At 38.0% G+C, this 17,818-nt stretch overlaps 1 long non-coding RNA gene across 1 annotated transcript in view; it reads right to left on the bottom strand.

Moving 5' to 3' along the window:
* Positions 1 to 705: 705 nt before the first annotated feature.
* LOC121931136 overlaps positions 706 to 17,818 on the bottom strand; it is a 29,435-nt gene continuing 12,322 nt past the window's right edge. The window contains exons 2-3 of the long non-coding RNA XR_006104079.1: positions 15,876 to 15,955; positions 706 to 786 (exon numbers count right to left, since the gene is read on the bottom strand). This is a non-coding gene — a long non-coding RNA (uncharacterized LOC121931136). The remainder of the gene's footprint in view (positions 787 to 15,875; positions 15,956 to 17,818) is intronic.

Here is a 17,818-nt window from a genome sequence, read left to right as displayed (position 1 = left end):
TAAGCGAGCCCAGAAATAATCTCTCTCACAGTGAGCTGTGAAATGAGGTTGGTATCAAAAAAAGGGAGAAAAAATAGCAACTCTTTTATTACTTTTGTCATCCAAACAATCTGAAAAAAGGCCTTGATAATAACAATGGGTACAACATTAAAGTTGTTATAAGAATGAAACAATCTCAGCAGCTTGCCTCAGTTTCATTTATATATCATTCACCTATTAGAAAAGATTGGTGGGGGAAGGCACCTCTTGGCTCCACAACAGAAACCTCTCTCAATTTGCAGCCCAGCACTACGGTTAACTCTTGCAGCAGCAAGCATTTGATGGTTTTCAGTAGGTCACTAGAGCAAGCTACTTAATGGACAAATTATTGGTCAGGTGAGATGAAATCACAATAGTAATTAATCAGGATCTATTAGCTCACAGATCCCAGTCAAATTTGTGAAAACAAGACCAACACAGCACCTTCATTAGTGCCTTTTCATTTGTTTTTACAAATTTCTCCAGTTCTAAGGAGTTTCCCTTTGGTATTTATACAAGATACAGTTCAGTTAATAAATGTTCTGCATTTCTGTTGTTTTCTACAAGCCTTCCCTCCAGGGCCAATTAACACCAGTTTTACGGAAAACAGAGTAAATAGTCATATCCACCATGTGTGAGGACTCTCTAAAATGCTTTTAATAGATTGAATTTCAGGAAATAATAAAGTCATTACCAGAACTGTTGTTGTTTTAAAACCCATACACAGCTTGGCAAACCCACAAAGAGATTCATCTCATTAACCGTGGTCTGTGAAAAAAAAAAAGGGAAAGTGTATCTCAGAATTTGCAAAACAAAAGCAATCGCCACATTGTTTGGTTAAACAAATAAACAAAACAATGATTCCAAATACAGTACTTGGATGACATTGATCTGTCTCATATTATCAACAGTGCCACAGTCAAAGGAATTGCTATTATACGTGATGGAAAAGGTGCTCATACATTACACTACATGTGTTTAGACTGTCTGTACATCTGTAGCAATCTTCATAGAGATTCCACCTCAACATTAGGAGTAGGGTTGCCATAATTGTCCACCAAAACCTGGGACAAAATGTAGGACAAAATCTAGACCAAACTGTAGGATAACTGCAGGACAAAACTCAGCCCAAAATGTAGGACATTTAAGGCCCTCGATTTTTCTTAAATGTCCTACATTTTGGGCTGAGTTTTGTCCTGCAATTGTTTTGTCCTACAGTTTGGTCTAGATTTTGTCCTACATTTTGTCCCGGGTTTTAGTGGACAATTATGGCAACCCTAATTAGGAGGAACTTCCTGACAGTAAGGGCTGTTTGACAGTGGAACAAACTTACTTGGAGTGTAGTGAAATCTCTTTCCTTAGAGGTCTTCAAACAGAGGCTGGATGGCCATCTGTCAAAGGGGATGCTTTGACTGAGAGTTCCTGCATGGCAGAGGTTGGACTGGATGGCCCTTGCGGTCTCTTCCAACAAGAAGAAGTGCCATTTTGGGGCTTCTTTTTTGCGGCACTGAGGAGCCTCATGGTTTGGCTGCTGGGGCTCCTCGCTGCCGCAAATGATGGCACCGGCAGACTGCCCGTTTTGGGCGGTCTGTAACGCGCCCGAGTTTATTTATTTATTTTAAATCAGATCTCAGTATTTTGAACCTGAATAGAGGATTTCAGATCCACCCCAGTAATTAAAACTGAATAAGCACATATATAAGATAAATATTGTTAAGGCTTCTCTGAGCCAGGACAGAATGATTCCAATCAGAACTTAGCTCCAAGACCTTGATATAAGAAAGTGGCTAGAAGGCATCTCTGCATTATTCCTCTTGATTCTGTGCCAAGCATATGCCAGACAGACAAATGGACTTGGCCTGTAGTTTTTACCACTTTTCTCTGAAAGGTACTTTAGTACCTTTCTCCACCCGAATACCTTTGGCACCACAGCATCCTCTTAACCATCAATCATCTTATTTTGATTTACAGAAAACCATTCATGTGCAGTGTCATCACCTGACTTAGTGACACCTGGTGTGTGTGTGGGGGGGGGGGGGGGCTTCGGGGGGGGGACTTCCAGTGTGTGTGTGTGAATTGCTTGTGCAAGGCCTCGTGCCAGCCCGGACAGGGCAAACAAGGCCTCATGGTGGTCCGGACAGGGGGTGCAAGGCCTCACGGTAGCCCAGATGGGACACCCAAGGCCCCACGGGGATGGGAGACCAACTAAGTGTCTCCCCCCTTCTGGGGTGTCACCCGGTTCGGTCACCACTTCTCACACCCCCAGTGAGGCTACTGTTCACGTGAAAGTCATCTGAGACAGTTGAAAGAAGAGTCATTGCTGTCCTTTATGCAAGAAGAAAAACAGTAGATGCTTCTCTTATGTTTGCTTTAGCAGGATGGCAGAGCATCCTTCTTTCAAGTTAGCTGTGCAGTACATTCTGGTAAAATGGTTCATCTCTCATTTTGGCTGTATCCACACTGCAGAAATAATCCAGTTTGACACCACTTTAACTGCCATGGCTCAATGCCATGGAATTCTGGGAATTGTAGTTTGTTGTGACATCAGAGCTCTCTGACAGAGAAGGCTAAATGCCTCACAAAACTACAATTCCCAGAATTCCATAACAATGACACATGGCATTTAAAGTGGTATCAAATTGGATTATTTCTGATTATGCAACCTTTGTTTCTGAAATCCTGAACATTCCTAGACTGATTATATATTGATAATATATTATATATTGACTATATATTGTACAGCTTCTCTCTCCAATCCTCCATGCATTTATGAAGCACAGCGTGGAGATAAATTGTGTGTTTTATTGCTGGTATTTATGTTTATGGTAAATAGATTATTAAGAACTGCTTTACTTTCTCCTTCTTTCTTATAATTGTTAATTGTGTGAGGGCTACTGTTTATGCAAAATTGTGGGCACTCTTGGAATTTATGTAAATCGAAGACCAAATATCTCTGGCCACACACCAAAGGAATTATGAGACTTTTTATTTATTTTTTTAATAAAGATTTTATTATTTGAGTGAAATACAGTCAAAAACAAGCAAGTTACAAATAAAATATAACATACATACATACACAATTACTTAACTACTTTACTTCTAAAACTTTCATCTTTCTCATTAAACTCTCCTCTCTTCTCCTTTCCCCCTCTTTCTTCCTCTTCTTTCTCTCTTCCCATTCCTCCTTCCTTTTCTTCCTTTATCCCTTCTCTCTCCCTCTTTTTCTACATCATCCTTTCAAATTCCTTGTAATATTTACCATCTCACCTCCACTTCTTACCTCTTCTTCTCATCTTTCCAACCTACTCTTACACTCAACCGCCTACTCTTCCATTCAACTTTGCCTCATTCAAATTCCCTCTCACTTCATATTACATACATTTTCTTACAAAAATATACTAAAATATACATAAGCAAATACACAACTTTCATCTTGACTTCCTCACTTTCAATTTGTTTTATTATTATACTAATCTGTGTCCTCCTGATAAATTTCTATACAACCTCTTTGCTACTACACTTCAATCCTATAAATTCTTTTATTAAAGAAAAAAGGGAAAAAATTCTATATTCTCTTGAATCCATTTATATGTTCCTTTCTAACCTATATTTCTTACTATAACCTTAAACTTCCTTTCTGTTTCTCTTCCCATCTTTTCTACAATAATGTTAGATAATCTAATTAATTTTCTGATCTGATCTATTCTATTCAATCAGATTTATAGTTGCTAGTTCTCCCCATTGTTTTTTTAGAAATCCAATTACCAATGACCAATCTTTAAAGGTTTTTCAGTGTGTTATCTTTTAATAAGTTGAGTTATTTTGTCCACTTCCATAGTATCATATAACTTTCATATCCACTCTTCTTTTGTATGTGCTATTTTCTTTTTCCAGTTTTGAGCAAAGATAATTCTAGGTATAGTAATCAAGTCAAATAAAAAATTTCCATTTTTTTTTCTATTTCCTCATCCATTATTCCTAATAAATAAATTTCAGGTTTCATTTCCAATTTTTGTTAGAATTTCCAATTTCCAATTCCATTAATTTTTTTATTGATCATTTCCCAATATTTTAGGGCGGACTTCCACTTCCACTAACAGTGGTAAAAGGTTCCAGATGTTTCATTTACATTTCCAACAATGGTTTTATTATTTTTATATATCCTAGCTATCTTATCTGAGGGCATGTACCATCTACAGTACATTTAGTACCAGTTTTCTTTTAGTCTCTGTGATACCATATATTTCAGCCCCTTATTCTACATCCTTTCCCATTTGTATAGGATGTCCGATATAGATAGCCCATTTTACCATTACATCCTTCACCACTTCCTGTTCCATTTGAAATTCCAATATTTTTTTAAATATATCCTCCCTATCATTTTTAATTTTTCCCATACAAGATTTTTTCTAATTCTGTTTGGTTTTCAGCTATTCCCTGATTTTTAATATTTATTTTTGCCTTCTCATAAATCTGTCTATATTGAAATCACCCAAGATTAAATCCTTTGCTCTCTAAAATTTCCTGTTTCACTATTTTAATCTCCCTTTCTTGTTTTTCTATTAGGTCTTTATATGTAGACCATTTATCCATTTCTTTTCTATAGAAGGCTTCCTGGGGTGACAACCACAAAGGAATTTTATTCACTATCCTATTCTTATGATTTTTTTTAGATTTTTAAAAGAGGTTTTTTTTTTGCTACACAGTGACTATTAAAAGCCTGATTTGTTTTTTCTTTATTATAAATAAGGTAAGCATGTAAACCAAATTTTATCCCTTCTCCCTCTAATTCTAAAAGTCTTTTATCTTCTAATTCCATCCATTCTTTAGTCCAACTGAAACAACATGATTCAAAATATAATCCATGTCCACCGGGCTGCAGTGCCTTGTGACGTGCATTTGCTGGCTTCTTGAAAAGAGGCCAATAAATGGATGATTGGACCTGCTGGAGGGGGCATGAGACCTGGCACCCTTGCTTTCCTCTATTGTCCTCCTCCTCTTCTGTCCCGGAGGAGGAAGAGAAAGGCAAAAAGACGATGATTTTGCAAATGGCCCAAGACACACCGGCCAAAAGCTGGTGCCAAAACTAGGGTTCTAGAACGCACGGCAACCGCACGCTCTGGAACCCTAGTCCGTATGGGCAGAGGCATCATGGTGGTGTCCTGTCCATATGGGCGTCGCCATGGTGACAATGATGCTGCGCAGCGTCTGCACATTGCTGTGCGTTGCATACATCACAAGTGCAATGTGGCCAAAGTATCAGTTTTGTCATCTTGGCTTCCCTAGAAGAGTTCAGATTTGATCTGTTCTATGACTCATTTATTTGTCATTTTGGCTATCTAGAGTATCCTCATCACCCTTCTCTAGCACCAAAAGAACTGATTTTCCTCTTATCTGATTTCTTCACTATTCAGTTCTCACATCCATACATTGTCATGTGGAATACAATGGCTCGAACAATTCTAACTTCAGTGCTCAGTTGTATATTTTACAATTTAGGATCTTCATGGCTACCCTTCCCATTAATTATGTTCCTCCAAAAACAGTATGCATCCAGTTAAGTTAAAAGCAAAATGTGAAATCATTTCCCTTCCCATAGCAAGTCAACATGGCACATAATTCTTAATATGTTACTTCTAAGTTTTGTTTTTCAGCTATTATTGACTTGCACCTCTTGGGGTCAGTGGGGAAAGACTCCAGACTTAGACATAACAAAGCCAGAATTAAAGTAAACCAGGAGCCATAAACCAATTTGAAATTATGGCATGAAAATTAGGTTATAGTAAAAACCAAATTATTTATTGCCTGATGAAAGTTCAGTCATTGAAGCAAATCACAATTCGATTAAACAACTCCTATTCTGTATTATGTGAAAACTAGAAATATTCACATATGGTCTGAAACACAGTGTGTGGTTAGTAATGTTCCTCTTATCTAGATGATACTTACGATCATCCAGAATTTCCCAAGATATTGGATGTTTTAATTACATTTTCTAATATATTTGGGAAATCAGAAAGTAAGTGTTTGTGTGTATACACATGTGTATTTCTTCACATGAATTTTTCAAAGAAACCAGCATTTTCAAATCCCTCCTCCCCCATCTTTTCCTCTCTACTTTACTTAAAGAAGAGCAATAATGTTTCCTCACCCTTTGGCACCCAATACGCAAACTTGGTCAGACCATGAATGTAAATTAGCTGTGATTCTGGTTTCTCTGTAATCTCAGCTGCAGCACTGAGGTCTGTTTGATGTTCTGTTGAGTGGTGGTATGGAAGGAACATTATTTCCTGCTAACTGTAAGAGCTTATTAAATCCTTGATTTGAAATCTTGCTGTCAAAGGGAACGCAGCTGATGCTTTAAAAGGGCTGCATTGTCAATTCTTGCTGAGCCTTAAAACTGGCACAAAATATAAAGTCAAGGGATGTTAAATGAACAGACAGTCTTGAGGTTTCTACTGTAAACCTCCAGGAAATAATTATTTGGGTTTGCAATGTTAAAAAAGGTGACTTCCGGCCAAAGAAACATGAGGGCCTTTGTTTTAAGAGGAATTGGGAATCATACAAAACCAAGGTAAAATAAAATGGTTTGATAATTTTTATTTTTTTAAAAAGCAAGATATAATGGGGGGAGGGGGATGAGAAAATACTTTAAAGAATGGGTGTCCTGTGGCAATTTGGGTGAAATTACAAAATATCAATTTGTGACAATAAGATACAGATTAAATTTCTGTGATGGGAAATACAAAATAGTTGTACTAGGAATCACAGTACTAGATGGTAGCAGAGAGACATAAACAGATCAGAGCCAAGTTCTGTTGGTGTGAGACTATCAGACTCTGCATGTACAGTCACACTACACTGTCAAATAACTGTGATAGTGGAATCCTGGGGTTGGCTGTTTAGAGAGACATTTAGAATTCTCAGCCAGAGGGTTGTTGTATATGAGGCATCTCAAAGAAACTGTGTCAACCACTGCTCTGTTTAGGTATTGTAAATTCAGGCCTGTGACCTCCTTAATTGAATATTTGCATCTGGCATGTGGTCTTCCTCTCTTTCTGCTGCCTCCACCTTTCCCTAGCATTATTGTCTTTTTTAGTGAGCCATGCCTTCTCATGATGACGCCAAAGTACAACAGCTTCAATTTGATCATCTTGCCTTCCATGGAATTTTGAGCCTTGGGAGATTATCGCATTGTATTTAAAATGACTTACTGGGAAGCTCCCATTTTTGAAAACTGCTGGATAACCACAGCTATGATCTGAGCTGCATATGGGTTGCACTATCCCTGCCATGGCTGCATGCAATAACATCCGGTTTTAAAATTAAATGTGACGGTATCACATCGAGGATAAGTCGCTTTAAAACTCCCTGATTTGCTCTAGGACCCATTTGTTGTTGTTGTTGTTTCTTTTTGGCAGTCCACGGTACCCACGGTTCTCCAGCACAATGTCTCAAATGAGTTGATCTTCTTTCTGTCTGCTTTCTTCACTGTCCTGCTCTCATATCCATGGGGAATGTAATGGCTTGGACAATCCTGACTTTAGTGCTCTGTTGTATATCTTTACACTTTAGGATCTTGTCTAGTTCTTTCTTTACATTTTCTTTTTACCTTTTACTGTACATCTTTTTCTTTAGCTTCTTTAAGAGCCACTATGATGTAGTTGTTTGAGCATTGGACTAGGTCTCTGGGGACCAGGGTTCAAATCCCGACTCAGCCATGGAAACTCACTGGGTTGTATTGGGTAAGTCCCATTCTCTCTGCCTCAGAGGATGGCAATGGCAAACCCCCTTTGAAGAAACTTGCCAAGAAAACCCCATGATAGGTTTGTCTTAGGTTTGCCATAGGTTGGAAACTACTTGAATTTCAGAGGTACAGAACAACAACAACTAGTTTTTTTCATAGCTGCCCTTCCCATTCTTAGTTGTCTTCTTATTTCTTGACTGCAATCTTTGTTCTTATGTTTGAACTAATGTACAGGAACTCTTTAATTATTTCAATTTCCACATTATCTAGGTTGAACTTATATATATCCTCCATAGTCATTATTTTTGTTTTCTTTATGTTTAGCAGTAAGTCTGCCTTTGCACTTTCTTCTTTGACCTTCCTTAGTAATTGTTCCAAGTTTGTGATGTTTTCTGCAAGTAGTATGGTGTCATCTGAATATCTTAGATTGTTTATGTTCATTCCTCCTATCTCCAGTTCTTCTGAGACTAACCATGCTCTTCATTTGACATGTTCTGCATAAAGATTGAGCAGATAGTGACCCCTTTTCTAACTGGGAAACATTCTGTTTACCTATACTCTATTTAAAAGTAGCCTCTTGTCCTAAGTACATACTTCTCGACAGGTCTGTCAAATGTAGTGTCACTCCCATGTCTTTAAGAGCATTCCGTAGGTTTTTGTGATCTGTGCCGTCAAAGGCTTTGTTAAATTCTATAAGGCACATGCTGATCATCTTCTGGAATTCCTTGGTGCACTCCATTATACATTGTATTTTTGCAATGTAATCTCTAGTGCCTCTTCTTTTTCTGAACACTGCTTGCATTGCTGGAATTTCTCTCTCCATATATGATTGGAGTCTATACTGCAGAATTTTGAGCATAATTTGCTTGCATGGAATATTAGTGCTATAGTCCTATAGTTGCTGCAGTCTTTTCTATCTCCTTTTTTTTGGGATTGGGATGTATGTTGATTGCTTCCAGTTTGTGGGCCACTTTTCTGTTATCCATATTTGCTGGCATATTTTAGTCATCACTAGAGTTGATTCTGTCTGTGTGGGTTGGAGCAATTCAACTGGAATATCATCTCTTCCTGGTGATTTATTCTTCCCAATATCTCTTTTTGCTACTTTTACTTTGGTCTCTTGGATTTGGGTTCATTTTTGTATGTTCTTCATTCCATGTGTCGTACATTATTTCTTCTCTTTTACAGTGGACCCTTGTTATATGCTGGGGTTTGGTTCCAAGGTCTGTTCTATAGTCATTGCCTGGTCTTGCTTTGGCTGCAAGAATCGAGCTTCTCCCTCTTTTGTTTCCAATTATGCAGTCTATCTGGTTTTTGTATTGGCCATCTGGTGATGTCGTGGTTGGATGAAGAAGGTATTTGCAATGAATAGTTTGTTGGCCTCCCAATATTTTATTACTCATTCTCCTGCTTCATTTCTTGTGCCAGGCCTCATTAAACTACAAAACCCCAGAACTCCACAGGAGGCAGACATAGCAGTTAAAGCGGAATAATAGTGCTTTAACAGTGTAGTGTGATATTATCTGAATCTGAGTCTTCTGATTCTAAAAAGCTTACACCAACAGAAAAAAAAACCCTACAAGCAATCTTACAATGTCTTAAATTGATAACTATGATATGGACATGACTAATGTAAATGCGCATTTTACAGAGTTAGCCTGAGCAATTTCTAAAGTTTGTGCCATATACCCATATGCTAGAAAGGTGAAGAAATGGTTATATTTAAAACGTCTGAAAACAACAACTTTAAACTAGTGATAAAAAGTTGCCTTGATATGATTTTGAAGACAGGATAAGGGAAAAGATTGGGCAGAGAAACAGTACCTTTAACCCACTGACCAGAGTTTAGTTCAATGGAATTGCTACCTAACATACTCAAATCCAGCTGTCTCTTTGGGAAGAAGAGGGGAATGGTAAATTGCTTAGTGATTACAATAAGACAGTAGCATTAACACATTTGGCAAAAGTTCTGAAAGATATCATGTGACAGTTCCTTCAGGCTATGAGGAATTTCTCTCAGAATCATCAATGGATAACATGTAGGCAGCTAGAAACAGACATATCATTCTCTGTCTTTCATGATGACAAATTCATGCAACTAATGTCTCAGCTATCATATATAAAATGTATGTGTAATCTCATTTTTCTTGCATTGCTGGCATGTAAACGCATGGGTAGTCAACATTCCTTAAAACTCATCGGTTTCTGAAAATTATTATCTCCACACAGAAACAGATGATAAAGTGGAATCAGGTAACAGACTTCTGGAAACCAATGAAATGTTCTTGTGTCAGTCAGGAGAGGTGGCATTTTGGAAGTAGCCATCAAGGGAAGTAGGCTGACAAAAAATGGCAGATTTCTGGCATGGCTTAGAATTATAATTCAAATTTTAACAAATATTCAAAAATATATACTTCCAGTTTGTTGAACAAAAGGGGGATATTTTTCAAACTTAAAAAGCCAACTTGTTTTTTTTTTAAAGTATCACCTAAATGAAATACTGCATCGTGAATATGATTATTATTTTTTTGCTGTTAATTCTAAATTAGTTGTGCTTCATTTATATAAGATCATCAGAGAGTAATTACTTGTTTGAGTAATTCTGGAACTATCCCACTATGGTAAATCTTAGTTAATATTGTGAATCATTTTCCATCCTTCTTTCCTTACTTCTCTGTCTTCTCTATCTATCTACCCACCTACCTGTTGTTGGTGGTAACCTCCCTCACATCAGTTTTGACCCATGGCGACCCTGCAGATGAGACATCTCCAAGACCCCCTGTCCTCCACTGCGCTGCCCGTATCTATATACCTACAATTTATGAAAGCTAACAACATATTAAAACAACAATTCTATAAACTAAATCACATTTTAAAATCCAGTTAAAATTCCATATGCTTGCAAAGTCCATCAATTGAAAATTAGTTAGTTTAATCTAGCCTTGTATTACTTCGGGAAAATGACTCTGATTCCAATGCATTTTTAGAGGAGGGTCCTCTAACTTGATGTCCTCTTGGTTTTGATTTGCACGTCCCATCAATCCCAGCTAATTTAGTTAATGGTAAGGGATCATGGGAGTTGAAGACCAAATCATTTATAGAAAGAACTTATCTGTTTTAATTGTTTCAAAATTCAACATGTGGGTCATGTTCCAGCTTGTTTGAAGGAAGTGGTTGTTAGAACACTCCTGAAAAAACCTTCCTTTGACCCCTGGCTATGAAAAATTATAGGCTTGTATCCCACCAACCATTAAAGAACATGCTGATTTTCTTTTTGAATTTCTTGGTGCACTCCATTAACTCTTGTATGTTTGCAATGTGGTCCCTAATGCCTCTTCTTTTCCTGAACCCCACTTGCACCTCTGGGATTTCTCTCTCCATGTACGGTTGGAGTCTATGTTGCAGAATTTTGAGCTTAAGTTTGCTTGCATGGGAGATTAGCATCATGGTCCTGTAGCTGCTGCAGACTTTTTTGAATGAGGATGCATACTGATCATTTCCAATCTGTAGTGCTACAAACATCTTAAAGAAATAGAAAGTCTTCTGGTATGTTCCACAAATAAATGTGAAAGCCCATACATTGATTTCCACATGCAAAGAAACATATTGCAGAATATCAATGACCCCTATGTGCCTGCTTGTCTTTTGAAACAATCCTCCCCTCATTCAGTGAGTAATCATGTGAATAAAGCAAACCTATGTATGGTCTAAAACACACTGCAAAAATAATCCAGTTTGAGGTCACATTAACTGCACTGGTCCAGTGCTAGAGAATTCTTGGAAATGTAGGTTATTGTGGCACAAGAGCTTTCAGACAGAGAAGGCTAAATGTTTCAAAACTAGTTTCCAGAATTCCCTAGTACTGAGTTAAAGCGGTCTCAAACTGGATGATTTCTGCACTGTGTTTTGGACCTAAGATAAACATTTTTTAAAAAATAGATAAAGCCAATTCTCTGTGGGTTAACAGTTTAGGGCAGAGATATTTGTGATTTTGTAGCACATCACACAATCCTATGCATGTTCACTCAGAAATAAGTTCTGTTGGGTTGGATGTAAAATTAGGTATATTTTGAACAGACTCACTTAAATCAACGGGTCTGTTCTAAATATGATTATATCTGGTTTTAACCCATTGAGTTCAGGAGGCTTACTTGCACATCAATACCACGAATGATTCTAGAGCAGATCATTACACAAAGAGTCAGTGTATATTTAGAAGGAAATGCCATAATCACAAAAAGTCAACATGGGTTTCTGAGAAACAAGTGACATCAGACTAATTTGATCTCTCTATATATCTATATCTATATCTATATCTATACCTATATCTATAGATATACAGCATTCCCTTCATCTATCAAGCTGGTAATTTCATATCTATATCTATATAGATATGAAATTACCAGCTTGATAGATGAAGGGAATGCTGTAGACATATCATATCTTGATTTCAGTAAGGTCTTTGACAAAGTACCCCATGACATTCTTGCAAAGAAGCTAGCAAAATGTGGGTTAGACAATGCAACTGTTAAATGGATTAGTAATTGCTTGACTGGCCGAACCCAAAGGGTGCTTAGCAGTGGGTTCTGCCCTGGGCCTAGTGCTTTTCAACATCTTTATCAATGACTTGGATAAAAGAATAGAGGGCATGCTTCTCAAATTTGCAGATGACATCCAGTTGGGAGGAGTAGCTAATACACTAGAGGACAGGATCAAAATTCAAAATGACCTTAATGGATTGGAAAGCTGGGCCAAAGCTAACAAAAAGGAATTTCAATATGGAGAAGTGTAAGGTACTGCACTTAGGGCAAAAATGATAAATAAATATAGGATGGGGGTTTAGATCAAGGGAAGCAATAGTGCCACTCTATTCTGTCTTGGTCAGGCCCCACCTGGAATTCAAGCTCAACATTAGGAGGAACTTCCTGACAGTAATGGCTGATCAACAGCAGAACACACTTCCTTGGAGAATGCAGTGGAGTCACCTTCTTTGGAGGTCTTTAAACAGAGGCCATCTGTAGGGGCTGCTTTGATTGTGAATTCCTGTATGGGAGGAGGTTAGACTGGATGGCCCTTATGGTCTCTTTCACCTCAATGATTCTATGATTTTATGATTCTATACGCAGAAGACCAAAGTTATTATGGGGTTGGCTATTACAACACATTCATTCTACCATCTGTTTGTGAAAATGTTTCAGATGTTTTATTTTCTATTAAAACATCAGTATTAAAGTTCTATTTTCCATGGAAACTCCAAGTTTTTTAATGCACTTCAGACAGTTTGCTACTAATGAAACTCTTCTAGTTTCCCTTTTCTAAAAGTATGTTTTGGAGAGGAAAAATATTTATCAGAAATAACTCAACCTCTTCTTCGTAGGGCTTTTATAGCCCCACGATTCCAGACAATGAAAACCAACTACATTGAAGGGAAATATAAAAAGATTCCCAAGGAGCAGTGTACTTGCATTTGTGGAAGTGGGGATACTGAAGACATCATACACAATATGCTACATTGTAAGATATATACAACCCCAAGAGATAAGTTTCTGAAGAGAAGTTTAAAACTTGTAGCTAACCAAAACGACTTGGAGAAAATCACTTACTTGTTAGCTAATACAACTAAGTCTGTAATGTTCAACACTGCTAGATTTGCTGTGAAAGCAGCTAAACTTAGATTAGACTTTGAGGATAAAGGCCTGCATGGGAATCTGCAGTAAACACATTATATTAATTTGAATAGAGTATGGAAAATTGTGATGTTTTTGTATGGAATATTTTTGTATTTTTAGTGTAAACATATTGCTCTATATGTTATAGAGCTAAGTGACTGTGGAAGTTTTAAAGGATTTTAATTACTTTTGTAATTTGATGGCTATAACCTGTATTTGGTTGTCATAAATAAACTGTTGTTACTAATGTTGATGAAAGTACTTTATGAGAGAATATATTATCAGTGTTATATTATACATCAATATTCAAGCCTGCAGTCAAGTGGCAGTTTGCATCAAGGGCCCCAAATACTTTACCTAGAGAGCTACCCATCTAATACATGTAGATTTAAATATATAATACAGTGTCTATACAACAAGAGTATTCTAGCATTTTAAACACGAATAATAACACATTTATTACTGCATAATCTTTCATGAAATAAGAAGCATTTTGTGCCAGCTGTTTGAGAAAATGTTTTGGGTGTTTTATTTTCTATTAAAACATCCAATAGTGTGATTCAGATTCTAAAATGATTCTAAAATCAGGGGGTTGGACTGGATGGCCCTTGTGGTCTCTTCCAACTTTATGATTCTATAATTATAAATGCTCTTGCTGCATAGCAAGGTATTGTTAGACTCTTTGGAGTTTATCACACGCGAGGGTTCCCGTCATGCTCCTGTTGCCCAAACGTCACCAATCTGCAACAGGAGCCTCCTGGCGGGATCGCGCCTGGCGCTATTAAAGGGGTACGCTTTCATTTTCGTCATGGAAGCATTCTCATAATTGTTAGGAAAAGGGCACTTTTTAAATAACGATTTGATCCATTATTTAAAAAGGGCCCTTTTTTCTAACAATTACACTGATGCTTCCATGATGAAAACGGAAGTGTAGCACCATAAGCGATCCCACCAGGAGGCTCCCGTCACAGTTTGGTGACGTTTGGGCGACAGGAGCATGACAGGAGTCCTCGCATGTGATAAACTCCTTTAAGAGACAGACATAATTTTAAAGGCAATTACCCAAATGTCTCCTAATGTCAACATAAATTTCAGCATTAAACATTATGCTTGTGTTTCACTGAGCACTTACTGAAATATTATTCTCAGTATAGTGGGTTTGTTAAATGAGAGGCTGAAAGTAGGATGTGTGCTAGTTTTACATCCTTGCACTTTAGGGTGTTCAGCGGAAGGACACAAACAGCAAAACAATAGAACAGCCTGAATAGTGGTGGCTGCTCTTATACATCAGCTACACTGTTTTCCAGCTACACTGTTACCTGTCCATGGAATACTTAGAAAGAGAATGAAAAGAATGAAAAATCTCACCAAACATCAAGGCAGCTTTCAGTGTGTGTGTGTGTGTGCCACTTTATTTCATGTGTACAATGTAGGAAATTCACGGATTTCCAGTCCATTAAAACACATTTCAGAGCTGTGTTATTTGAAGTTACTTTACTTCAGAAACAGCTCTTTTCAATTAACTCTGAAACCTCTTTCAACAGCCTTTCATAAATAGGCCAACATCAATGGCAGGCTCTGAGTCAGTGTGTATCTCTAATGGAAATGCACAATGGGCTGCACTCCATGCCTGCAGGGGGAACATCTTCCATTTCAGACAGAGTCAATGAGAAGTTTTGCCAGCTATTCTGGGTCTCTCACTTTTTTCCTTCTTCTTCCTCTCTCTCTCTCTCTCTCACACACACACACACATACACACACACACACACACAGAGAGAGAGAGAGGTTTAGCTCATAACTGATCAATGGCTGTGATTTTAATTATATTGAACAGTCTGTAATGATTTTTCACCCATTGAACCTGGGTGTGCTTTTTAGTTAGCATGGGCAAACATAGAAAGAAAGGAAAAGAAAATCATTTTAAGCCCACTCTGTGGAATAGTTGGGAGTTTCATTTTTGACATCCAATATAAGAGGGTAAAGGAAATAGTCATACTTCCTAGCACCTCCCAGGAGGCCTATCCTATTTCAGGAGATTTGTGAGAAACAATTGCGGGGTGGGGAGACAAATAAAACCTGGAGTGGGGTGAACTTGTGAAATAGCAGAAACCATCTTCTGGCATAGGAAGCAACTGTAAAGCATGTGGTTAATTACTGCCGTGCAGAGCAGAGTTTTAGATGACCCATGATCATTGCCTTTATAAAAAGCACTGGTTTATTAATCTTAAAGCAACTATGTCAGTCAATAAAAAGATATAAAGAGTTTCACTTGCATATCTATTTTCTTCTCCATCTATTAACTGCCCTCACCTCCTTGAGGGTGACAGGCCACAGGCACAATTTTGTATCTTAACCAAGGTTATCATTTGGACATGTGGGTTTACATTTTTGTTTCATCCAAAAAAGACTACCCTTTCCATTAAGACAGGTGAGGCACTTACCTGAAGTGGTAGATGAAAGAGGGGGGCAGGGGAGAAATGGAAGCCCTTGGCCATTCTTCCAGAGTTCTCCACACTTTCATCTAGTTTTGAGGAGAGAGTTGTATGTTTAATACAGCCAGCCATGCCCTTGATAAAAGTATTTTGCCACCTTTAGGTGTAGTGGAGCCTACTCTTGCATCACAGAGATCGTGGGAATGAATCTGGATTACACATCAAAATTGACAAGAAGACAGTCAGGAATCACTTAAGTAACCTAAATGAATTGAAATTCAAACATGAGCTGCAATCCAGAGTGGTGCCCTGCAGCCACTCACAAACCATAAGTGGCTCAGGGTTGACTCAGGCTTGCATCCTTCCGAGATTGCTAAAATGAGTACCCAGCTTGCTGGGGCCAATTATTTTACACATTGTAAACCTCTTAGAGAGTGCTTAAGTGCACTGATAAGTGATATAGAAATGTACTTGAGATTGCTATTGCTATTGCATCCCAGAGTATGGGAGGAATATGCTGTGTACACTCTGAACCACCTGCCACCATTTCTGCAAAATCTTGGAGAACTGGTGAGGTATCAGAAGACTGGAGAAGGGCAAACGTTGTCCCTCTTTTCACTCATACACACAAGAAAGAGAGATTGAAGATCCAGAGAACTGTAGACCAATCAACTGATCCCATTATCTGATCCCAACCTGATCCAGGAAAAATAAAGGAGCCTGTTTGCAAGTATCTTAATGAGGAACAAATCCTGCCAAACTAATGTCTTTTTTTCATTACTATTTTAGTTCAATATTTTAGTAGATTTTGGGAATGCTGTAGTTTCCATTTATCTGGATATTAGCAAAGTATTTGATGACGTTCCCCATGATATTTTGATTTGCAAACTGATTAAATGTGCAATAGATAGGAACACTGTCAGATGGATCAATAATGGTTAGGAAAATCATAGTCAAAGAGTCATCATCAATGTTAAGAATTCAAAGTGGAGGGAGGACTTGAATGAAGTGTAACAGGGTTCTGTCTTGGGGCCATTACTCTTAAGAATTGTTATTAGTGGCTAGATGATGGGGTAGAGGGAATCCTTATTAATTTTGCAGATGATGCAAAGCTGGAAGGAGTAATTAATACATTGGAACACTGGAACAAAATTCAAAAGGACCTTTATCAGGTAGAAAATTGCATGGAAACTATTAGAATGAAATTCAACAGAACAAATACAAAATTCTTTATTTAGGCCAGGGGTAGGCAACCTGCGGCCCACGGGCCGGATGCGGCCCGGTGAGGCCTTGGGACCGGCCCCAGCCTGGTCCTGCCGCCAATTGCCACCGGGGCCTTTGGCGTCTCACGTGAGGGGCATGGTGGGGCAATTGTCTATAGAAGCCTCAGAAACATGCATTTATCTTAACATTTTTTAAAAAATCAGCAAATTTTTTCGCGTGTCCTCCATTTTTTATTTAAAAAAGTGCCCTCCATTTTGAAAATTTTGTCCTACATTTGTCCCGGTTTATTTATTTATTTATTTATTTTTTAAAAAAATATTTATTTATTTATTTTTGGGCTTCGGCCCCCCAGTTGTCTGAGGGACAGCAACCTGGCCCCCGGCTCAAAAGGGTTGCCTACCCCTGATTTAGGCAATAAAATCCAATGCACATTGATAGGATGGAGGATACTTGGCTTAGAAGCATTACATGTGGAAAGGATCTTTGAATTATTGTTGATCATAAGTTGAACATGACCTAGCAGTGTGATGTTGCAGCAAAGGCAAATGATATTCTATCCTGCATTAATAGAACCATACTTTTCAAGATAAGGAAAAAAGTATCCCGACACTATTACACACTAGTCAGTCCTCATCTAGAGTACTGCATTCAGTTATGAGCACCTTATTTTAGAAAGAACGGCCCAGGACAGATGGGCCAAAAGTGGCGTGCCACCACTGATACTAGAG

The sequence above is a fragment of the Sceloporus undulatus genome, chromosome 1, assembly GCF_019175285.1.
Source record: "Sceloporus undulatus isolate JIND9_A2432 ecotype Alabama chromosome 1, SceUnd_v1.1, whole genome shotgun sequence".
NCBI classification, from domain to species: Eukaryota; Metazoa; Chordata; class Lepidosauria; order Squamata; family Phrynosomatidae; genus Sceloporus; species Sceloporus undulatus.
Note: the sequence above shows the minus strand (reverse complement) of the source record. Positions and strands in the feature narration are given on the sequence as shown.